This window comes from Brachionichthys hirsutus, unplaced genomic scaffold (assembly GCF_040956055.1).
Source record: "Brachionichthys hirsutus isolate HB-005 unplaced genomic scaffold, CSIRO-AGI_Bhir_v1 contig_613, whole genome shotgun sequence".
Taxonomy (NCBI): Eukaryota; Metazoa; Chordata; class Actinopteri; order Lophiiformes; family Brachionichthyidae; genus Brachionichthys; species Brachionichthys hirsutus.
In genome coordinates this window covers 12,501-22,500 of record NW_027180795.1, presented here as the reverse complement: position 1 = coordinate 22,500, position 10,000 = coordinate 12,501, and positions in this window count along the sequence as shown.

Sequence of the window (10,000 nt, the reverse complement as noted above, 5' to 3'; positions counted from 1 at the left end):
TTTGGACAGCGGTCGATTTCTGAGACATGTGGTAAGTGGGCAAGTTATCGACCCTTTGGACACCCATTCATTTTGAACACATGTGGTAAGTGGGCAAGTTATTGACCCTTTGGACACCCATTCATTTGGTGGCCCTTGGGGTACCCATTCAGTTTGGACACATGTGGTAAGTGGGCAAGTTATCGACCCTTTGGACACCGCTCAATTTTTGAGACATGTGGTAAGTGGGCAAGTTATTGACCCTTTGGACACCCATTCATTTGGTCCCCCATTCATTTGGGACACATGTGGTAAGTGGGCAAGTTATCGACCCTTTGGACAGCAGTCGATTTCTGAGACATGTGGTAAGTGGGCAAGTTATCGACCCTTTGGACAGCAGTCGATTTCTGAGACATGTGGTAAGTGGGCAAGTTATCGACCCTTTGGACAGCAGTCGATTTCTGAGACATGTGGTAAGTGGGCAAGTTATCGACCCTTTGGACACATGTGGTAAGTGGGCAAGTTATCGACCCTTTGGACAGCGGTCGATTTCTGAGACATGTGGTAAGTGGGCAAGTTATCGACCCTTTGGACACCCATTCATTTTGAACACATGTGGTAAGTGGGCAAGTTATCCTCCCTTTGGATACCCATTCATTTTGAACACATGTGGTAAGTGGGCAAGTTATCCTTCCTTTGGACACCCATTCATTTTGAACACATGTGGTAAGTGGGCATGTTATTGACCCTTTGGACACCCATTCATTTGGTGGCCCTTGGGGTACCCATTCAGTTTGGACACATGTGGTAAGTGGGCAAGTTATCGACCCTTTGGACACCGCTCAATTTTTGAGACATGTGGTAAGTGGGCAAGTTATTGACCCTTTGGACACCCATTCATTTGGTCCCCCATTCATTTGGGACACATGTGGTAAGTGGGCAAGTTATCGACCCTTTGGACAGCAGTCGATTTCTGAGACATGTGGTAAGTGGGCAAGTTATCGACCCTTTGGACAGCAGTCGATTTCTGAGACATGTGGTAAGTGGGCAAGTTATCGACCCTTTGGACACCCATTCATTTTGGACACATGTGGTAAGTGGGCAAGTTATCGACCCTTTGGACAGCGGTCGATTTCTGAGACATGTGGTAAGTGGGCAAGTTATCGACCCTTTGGACACCCATTCATTTTGAACACATGTGGTAAGTGGGCAAGTTATCCTCCCTTTGGATACCCATTCATTTTGAACACATGTGGTAAGTGGGCAAGTTATCGACCCTTTGGACACATTTGGTAAGTGGGCAAGTTATCGACCCTTTGGACACATGTGGTAAGTGGGCAAGTTATCGACCCTTTGGACAGCGGTCGATTTCTGAGACATGTGGTAAGTGGGCAAGTTATCGACCCTTTGGACACCCATTCATTTTGAACACATGTGGTAAGTGGGCAAGTTATTGACCCTTTGGACACCCATTCATTTGGTGGCCCTTGGGGTACCCATTCAGTTTGGACACATGTGGTAAGTGGGCAAGTTATCGACCCTTTGGACACCGCTCAATTTTTGAGACATGTGGTAAGTGGGCAAGTTATTGACCCTTTGGACACCCATTCATTTGGTCCCCCATTCATTTGGGACACATGTGGTAAGTGGGCAAGTTATCGACCCTTTGGACAGCAGTCGATTTCTGAGACATGTGGTAAGTGGGCAAGTTATCGACCCTTTGGACAGCAGTCGATTTCTGAGACATGTGGTAAGTGGGCAAGTTATCGACCCTTTGGACAGCAGTCGATTTCTGAGACATGTGGTAAGTGGGCAAGTTATCGACCCTTTGGACAGCGGTCGATTTCTGAGACATGTGGTAAGTGGGCAAGTTATCGACCCTTTGGACACCCATTCATTTTGGACACATGTGGTAAGTGGGCAAGTTATCCTCCCTTTGGATACCCATTCATTTTGAACACATGTGGTAAGTGGGCAAGTTATCGACCCTTTGGACACCCATTCATTTTGAACACATGTGGTAAGTGGGCATGTTATTGACCCTTTGGACACCCATTCATTTGGTGGCCCTTGGGGTACCCATTCAGTTTGGACACATGTGGTAAGTGGGCAAGTTATCGACCCTTTGGACACCGCTCAATTTTTGAGACATGTGGTAAGTGGGCAAGTTATTGACCCTTTGGACACCCATTCATTTGGTCCCCCATTCATTTGGGACACATGTGGTAAGTGGGCAAGTTATCGACCCTTTGGACAGCAGTCGATTTCTGAGACATGTGGTAAGTGGGCAAGTTATCGACCCTTTGGACACCCATTCATTTTGGACACATGTGGTAAGTGGGCAAGTTATCGACCCTTTGGACAGCGGTCGATTTCTGAGACATGTGGTAAGTGGGCAAGTTATCGACCCTTTGGACACCCATTCATTTTGAACACATGTGGTAAGTGGGCAAGTTATCCTCCCTTTGGATACCCATTCATTTTGAACACATGTGGTAAGTGGGCAAGTTATCGACCCTTTGGACACCCATTCATTTTGAACACATGTGGTAAGTGGGCAAGTTATCGACCCTTTGGACAGCGATCAATTTCTGAGACATGTGGTAAGTGGGCAAGTTATCGACCCTTTGGACACCCATTCATTTGGTCCCCCATTCATTTGGGACACATGTGGTAAGTGGGCAACTTATCGACCCTTTGGACAGCAGTCGATTTCTGAGACATGTGGTAAGTGGGCAAGTTATCGACCCTTTGGACAGCGATCGATTTCTGAGACATGTGGTAAGTGGGCAAGTTATCGACCCTTTGGACACCCATTCATTTTGAACACATGTGGTAAGTGGGCAAGTTATCCTCCCTTTGGATACCCATTCATTTTGAACACATGTGGTAAGTGGGCAAGTTATCGACCCTTTGGACACCCATTCATTTTGAACACATGTGGTAAGTGGGCATGTTATTGACCCTTTGGACACCCATTCATTTGGTGGCCCTTGGGGTACCCATTCAGTTTGGACACATGTGGTAAGTGGGCAAGTTATCGACCCTTTGGACACCGCTCAATTTTTGAGACATGTGGTAAGTGGGCAAGTTATTGACCCTTTGGACACCCATTCATTTGGTCCCCCATTCATTTGGGACACATGTGGTAAGTGGGCAAGTTATCGACCCTTTGGACACCCATTCATTTTGGACACATGTGGTAAGTGGGCAAGTTATCGACCCTTTGGACAGCGGTCGATTTCTGAGACATGTGGTAAGTGGGCAAGTTATCGACCCTTTGGACACCCATTCATTTTGAACACATGTGGTAAGTGGGCAAGTTATCCTCCCTTTGGATACCCATTCATTTTGAACACATGTGGTAAGTGGGCAAGTTATCGACCCTTTGGACACCCATTCATTTTGAACACATGTGGTAAGTGGGCAAGTTATCGACCCTTTGGACAGCGATCAATTTCTGAGACATGTGGTAAGTGGGCAAGTTATCGACCCTTTGGACACCCATTCATTTGGTCCCCCATTCATTTGGGACACATGTGGTAAGTGGGCAACTTATCGACCCTTTGGACAGCAGTCGATTTCTGAGACATGTGGTAAGTGGGCAAGTTATCGACCCTTTGGACAGCGATCGATTTCTGAGACATGTGGTAAGTGGGCAAGTTATCGACCCTTTGGACACCCATTCATTTTGGACACATGTGGTAAGTGGGCAAGTTATCGACCCTTTGGACAGCGGTCGATTTCTGAGACATGTGGTAAGTGGGCAAGTTATCGACCCTTTGGACACCCATTCATTTTGAACACATGTGGTAAGTGGGCAAGTTATCCTCCCTTTGGACACCCATTCATTTTGAACACATGTGGTAAGTGGGCAAGTTATCCTTCCTTTGGACACCCATTCATTTTGAACACATGTGGTAAGTGGGCAAGTTATCGACCCTTTGGACACATTTGGTAAGTGGGCAAGTTATCGACCCTTTGGACACATGTGGTAAGTGGGCAAGTTATCGACCCTTTGGACAGCAGTCGATTTCTGAGACATGTGGTAAGTGGGCAAGTTATCGACCCTTTGGACAGCAGTCGATTTCTGAGACATGTGGTAAGTGGGCAAGTTATCGACCCTTTGGACCAAGCCCCCCCCCCCGAGTGACCCCCCAACCAAGACCCATTGATTTGGCATATATGAGGTAAGTGGGCAAGATATTGACCTTTTGGACCGCCCCCCAAGTGACCCCCCCACCAAGACCCATTGATTTGGGTATATGAGGTAAGTGGGCAAGATATTGACCTTTTGGACCAAGGCCCGCCCCCCGAGTGACCCCCCAACCAAGACCCATTGATTTGGCATATATGAGGTAAGTGGGCAAGATATTGACCTTTTGGACCGCCCCCCAAGTGACCCCCCCACCAAGACCCATTGATTTGGGTATATGAGGTAAGTGGGCAATATATTGACCTTTATGACACACGTGGCACCCCCCACGTGACCCCCACCACCAAGCCCCATTGGTTCGGCAAATATTAGGTAAGTTGGCATGATATTGACCTTTCTGACCGCCCCCCAAGTGACCCCCCCACCAAGACCCATTGATTTGTGAGACATGTGGTAAGTGGGCAATCTATTGACCTTTATGACACACGTGGCACCCCCCACGTGACCCCCACCACCAAGCCCCATTGGTTTGGAAAATATTAGGTAAGTTGGCAGGATATTGACCTATTGGGAACCACCTGACCCCTCCCCACGTGACCCCCCCACATGACCTCCCCACTCTATCCCCCCACCAACAACCCTTTTCCAAGAAGAGTGCTGGCCCCTGAGAGGCTGTGGGGGAGGGGTGGATGGACAGAGAATGGAATGTGCCGCTCGTTAAGGGTGTGAAAAGCCCCCACAGCTGCTGACAGGGCTCTTTAACTCTGAAAAACAATGTAAAAAAAAATAAAGGTCCCCAATTTATGTATTTGTCTTTCTTCTAATGTTAACTTATTATAACTACTTTATTAGGCCTATTTAATAATATTATTAAAATTATATTTATTGTTTTCAGACCTTCCGTTTCGGTTTTTTGCACGTCACGACGCCGTGCCTGGTCGTAGCGACACGGGACCACCACCATTGGATTCGTCTCGGTTCGCTGATGCGTTTTGATGTGTTGTTTGTCCCGTTTCGCCCTCGGAAAACGGAACCTTCCCTCCCAAACGGACAGGGGCACACTGCTCAAAGCCATGCCCAGAAAGGTGCACTGCGCGGCGGGTAGATTTACAGCGCGAGGGGGGGTCATTTAGGGGCCCGTGGGGTCACTTCCCGGGCACCCAGAAGGTCGTGCTTGGTGTCAACGGATACCTGACAGTCCACACAATCACTCTGAGCACACGTGTCATGCGTGTCACGTGACCTTTGAGCACGGCGGGTCAATACAACACTTCCAGACAGTCTGAGGTCAGAGGTGAAGCCGCAGTGGACCCACTGCCTCACCGCTGTTTCCTCTGGAGCGATTGGGCTGAAATTTTAATATGTTATTCTGACCCGGAGGACGACCGGGTCTGAGGTGGTTTGACCCCTCTCGGCCTTTTCGTTTGCCCGTGGCGGGGCGTTGCTCTTTGAAGTTTTTCATCCCACAGGACCCGCTAAACTCGGCCCCCGTAGCTCCGACCGGGTTCAAACTTTCAGGGAGCCCTCGTCTGCCGCCTCTGAACCAGAATCCAAAGTTTGGTGGAGCTGGCCCTCTGCGAAGGGCCCTTCCCGTACTGGAAGGGCCCGCGCCAGGCTTCCTCACACATGACCCCTGTGGGGTCGGGCCCGCAGCTCCCATACCGTGACACTCAGACAGCTGAAATCGACAGGACGCGTTCCTGGGGTACCCTGCATGAGAACTGGGGGACGTGTTTGAAAAGTTTCGGTGCCCGGGTCAACCGGCCACCTGTGGATGGTGTCAGGTCACACCAGACTCAGCCAGCCTTTTTTGGTGGATCCCAGGGTTATGATCAATCTTTCCTCTGGAGCAATTGGGCTGAATTTTTTATATGTTATTCTCTGCTCAAGGTGGAGTGGTTGTGCACTGGTTTGACCTCTCTCGGCCTTGAGGTTTGCCCGTGGCGGGCCGTTTTGGGTGGGATTTGGTGACCTTTGTGGGCGCGTCTCTCGGCCCCCGTAGCACCGAACGACTTGAAACTTTCAGGAGGCCCTCGGCTGACGCCCCCGAACCGGAATCCAGAGTTTGGGGGCGCTGGCCCGTAGGGAAGGCTACTTCCTGTGTGGGAGGGGCCAGCGACATGCTTCCTCCAGATTCTGATTCTACACCTCAGGGAGATGCCCCGGTGCTGTTTCCAGGCCGGCAGCTGCATGGGAAGCCAAATGAGGCCCAGAAAGCAGACTGCGCGCTGCGAGGTCAAAGGGGGTGGGAGGCCGTATTTGAGGGGAAAACAGACATTTTGAGGGCACGTCGACATGGTCCCTCTCATGTGAAAGCACACCGGCACCGCTGGATCCGGCTCGACGAGCAGATGTCAGCCGATGCCTCGTTTGGCCCCGAAATCAGAGGGAGGTCACGTGCTAAAACGCCACGCTATGCTACCTTCCCTTTTCTTCCCCGCCGCGCGGCCGTGCCTTGTCGTACAGACACGTGGTCACCACTGTCGGATTCGTCTCTTTCCGCTGATGTGGTTTGATGTGTTGTTTTCCCCGGTACGCGTTTTAAAAGCGCGGGGTGACCTGGGAGAGCGCTAGGCCAAAAGCCTTAGCATACCCGGTTTTCGCCCGCCGCGCGGCCGGGCTGCGTCGTAGCGACACGGGAGTGCTACCGTTGGATTCCCCTCGATCCGCTGATGCTGTATGATGTGCAGTTTGACCTGCAGGGTCATGACCTGCATGTAAAGCCTGTCTGTTCACTCTGCCTTTGACCCGGCTGCATCAGGCCAAAAAGCAAAAACTCTCCCATTTTTCACGGCTCACAGGAAGGTCGCACAGCTTTGACCCCGGGCTCGTTGGAATCGGCTCGGTCTCTACATTGTATCCCCCCCCAAGCCAAGTCAAAATCACTAAAGGTCAGCCCCCCAGAGGGGTGAACATGCTGACCCCTGCAGCCAGAGAAAGCTGCTTTCTGCTGTCTGCATGTTTGGTTCCTATGGTGTCATGACCTGCCTGTACTTGTACTGCAATACTTGCTCATGTGTGACTGTACTTGTACTCTACAGTCTATCTAATAAGTATATTCATCATTATCATGAAGCCTGTGTGTTCACTGGGCCTTTTGACCTGGCAGCTGCACGGATTTGTGACTGATCAGCCGAAAAGCAAAAACTCTCCCATTTTTCACGGCTCACAGGAAGGTCGCACAGCTTCGAGGCCGGGCTCGTTGGAATCGGCTCGGTCTCTACATTGTATCCCCCCCCAAGCCAAGTCAAAATCCCTAAAGGTCAGCCCCCCAGAGGGGTGAACATGCTGACCGCTGCAGCCAGAGAGAGGAGCGTTTGGTTCCTCCAGTGTCATGACCTGCCTGTACTTGTACTGCAATACATGCTCATGTGTGACTGTACTTGTACTCTAGAGTCTATCTAATAAGTATATTCATCATTATCATGAAGCCTGTGTGTTCACTGGGCCTTTTGACCTGGCAGCTGCACGGATTTGTGACTGATCAGCCGAAAAGCAAAAACTCTCCCATTTTTCACGGCTCACAGGAAGGTCGCACAGCTTCGAGGCCGGGCTCGTTGGAATCGGCTCGGTCTCTACATTGTATCCCCCCCCAAGCCAAGTCAAAATCCCTAAAGGTCAGCCCCCCAGAGGGGTGAACATGCTGACCGCTGCAGCCAAAGAGAGGAGCGTTTGGTTCCTCCAGTGTCATGAGCTGCCTGTACTTGTACTGCAATACTAGCTCATGTGTGACTGTACTTGTACTCTACAGTCTATCTAATAAGTATATTCATCATTATCATGAAGCCTGTGTGATCACTGGGCCTTTTGACCTGGCAGCTGCACGGATTTCTGTCTGATCAGCCGAAAAGCAAAAACTCTCCCATTTTTCACGGCTCACAGGAAGGTCGCACAGCTTTGAGGCCGGGCTCGTTGGAATCGGCTCGGTCTCTACATTGTATCCCCCCCCAAGCCAAGTCAAAATCCCTAAAGGTCAGCCCCCCAGAGAGGTGAACATGCTGACCCCTGCAGCCAGAGAGAGGAGCGTTTGGTTCCTACAGTGTCATGACCTGCCTGTATTTGTACTGCAATAAATGCTCATGTGTGACTGTACTTGTACTCTACAGTCTATCTAATAAGTATATTCATCATTATCATGAAGCCTGTGTGTTCACTGGGCCTTTTGACCTGGCAGCTGCACGGATTTCTGTCTGATCAGCCAAAAAGCAAAAACTCTCCCATTTTTCACGGCTCACAGGAAGGTCGCACAGCTTTGGGGCCGGGCTCGTTGGAATCGGCTCGGTCTCTACATTGTAACCCCCCCCCAAGCCAAGTCAAAATCCCTAAAGGTCAGCCCCCCAGAGAGGTGAACATGCTGACCCCTGCAGCCAGAGAAAGCTGCTCTCTGCTGTCTGCATGTTTGGTTCCTACAGTGTTTCTACCTGCCTGTACTTGTACTGCAATACTTGCTCATGTGTGACTGTACTTGTACTCTACAGTCTATCTAATAAATATATTCATCATTATCATGAAGCCTGTGTGATCACTGGGCCTTTTGACCTGGCAGCTGCACGGATTTGTGACTGATCAGCCGAAAAGCAAAAACTCTCCCATTTTTCACGGCTCACAGGAAGGTCGCACAGCTTTGACCCCGGGCTCGTTGGAATCGGCTCGGTCTCTACATTGTATCCCCCCCCAAGCCAAGTCAAAATCCCTAAAGGTCAGCCCCCCAGAGGGGTGAACATGCTGACCGCTGCAGCCAGAGAGAGCAGCGCTTAGCTCTGGGTGCATGAAGACCAAGTTCAAACGCTTCTCACGGCTGACAGGAAGGTCGTAGGAAGTCATGCTTGGTCTTGTTGGATTCGGCTCGATCTGCTGATGCGGATTGACACCTTGTTTTCCTGGTACAAGTTAATAAAGTGGAACCCTGATCAAAACCATACAGCCAAAAACAGTGCTTTGCTCACGGGGTGATTGACAGGCCTGTTAGGGTCAGTTCCCATGCAGGCAGGATGTAAAGCCAGGTGTCACTGGATGCCTGACAGACAGGAGAACACACCTAAAGTCATGTTTGGTTCCTGCAGGGTCATGACCTGCATGTACGGCCTGTCTGTTCACTCGGCCTTGTGAGCGAGGTGCTGCATGCATGGATTTGTGAACAGGCCGAAAAGCAAAAACTCTCCCATTTTTCACGGCTCACAGGAAGGTCGCACAGCTTTGAGGCCGGGCTCGTTGGAATCGGCTCGGTCTCTACATTGTATCCCCCCCCAAGCCAAGTCAAAATCCCTAAAGGTCAGCCCCCCAGAGGGGTGAACGTGCTGACCGCTGCAGCCAGAGAAAGCTGCTTTCTGCTGTCTGCGTGTTTGGTTCCTATGGTGTCATGACCTGCCTGTACTTGTACTGCAATACTTGCTCATGTGTGACTGTACTTGTACTCTACAGTCTATCTAATAAGTATATTCATCATTATCATGAAGCCTGTGTGATCACTGGGCCTTTTGACCTGGCAGCTGCACGGATTTCTGTCTGATCAGCCGAAAAGCAAAAACTCTCCCATTTTTCACGGCTCACAGGAAGGTCGCACAGCTTGGAGGCCGGGCTCGTTGGAATCGGCTCGGTCTCTACATTGTATCCCCCCCCAAGCCAAGTCAAAATCCCTAAAGGTCAGCCCCCCAGAGGGGTAAACATGCTGACCGCTGCAGCCAGAGAGAGCAGCTCTTAGCTCTGGGTGCATGAAGACCAAGTTCAAACGCTTCTCACGGCTGACAGGAAGGTCGTAGCCCTTAGTGCCTGGTACCGTTGCGTCCGTCTCGATGAGGAGATGTTAACTGACCCCTTGTTTGCCCGTGGGGTCAAGGGTCAGCTTTAATAGCGAATGAAAACCTT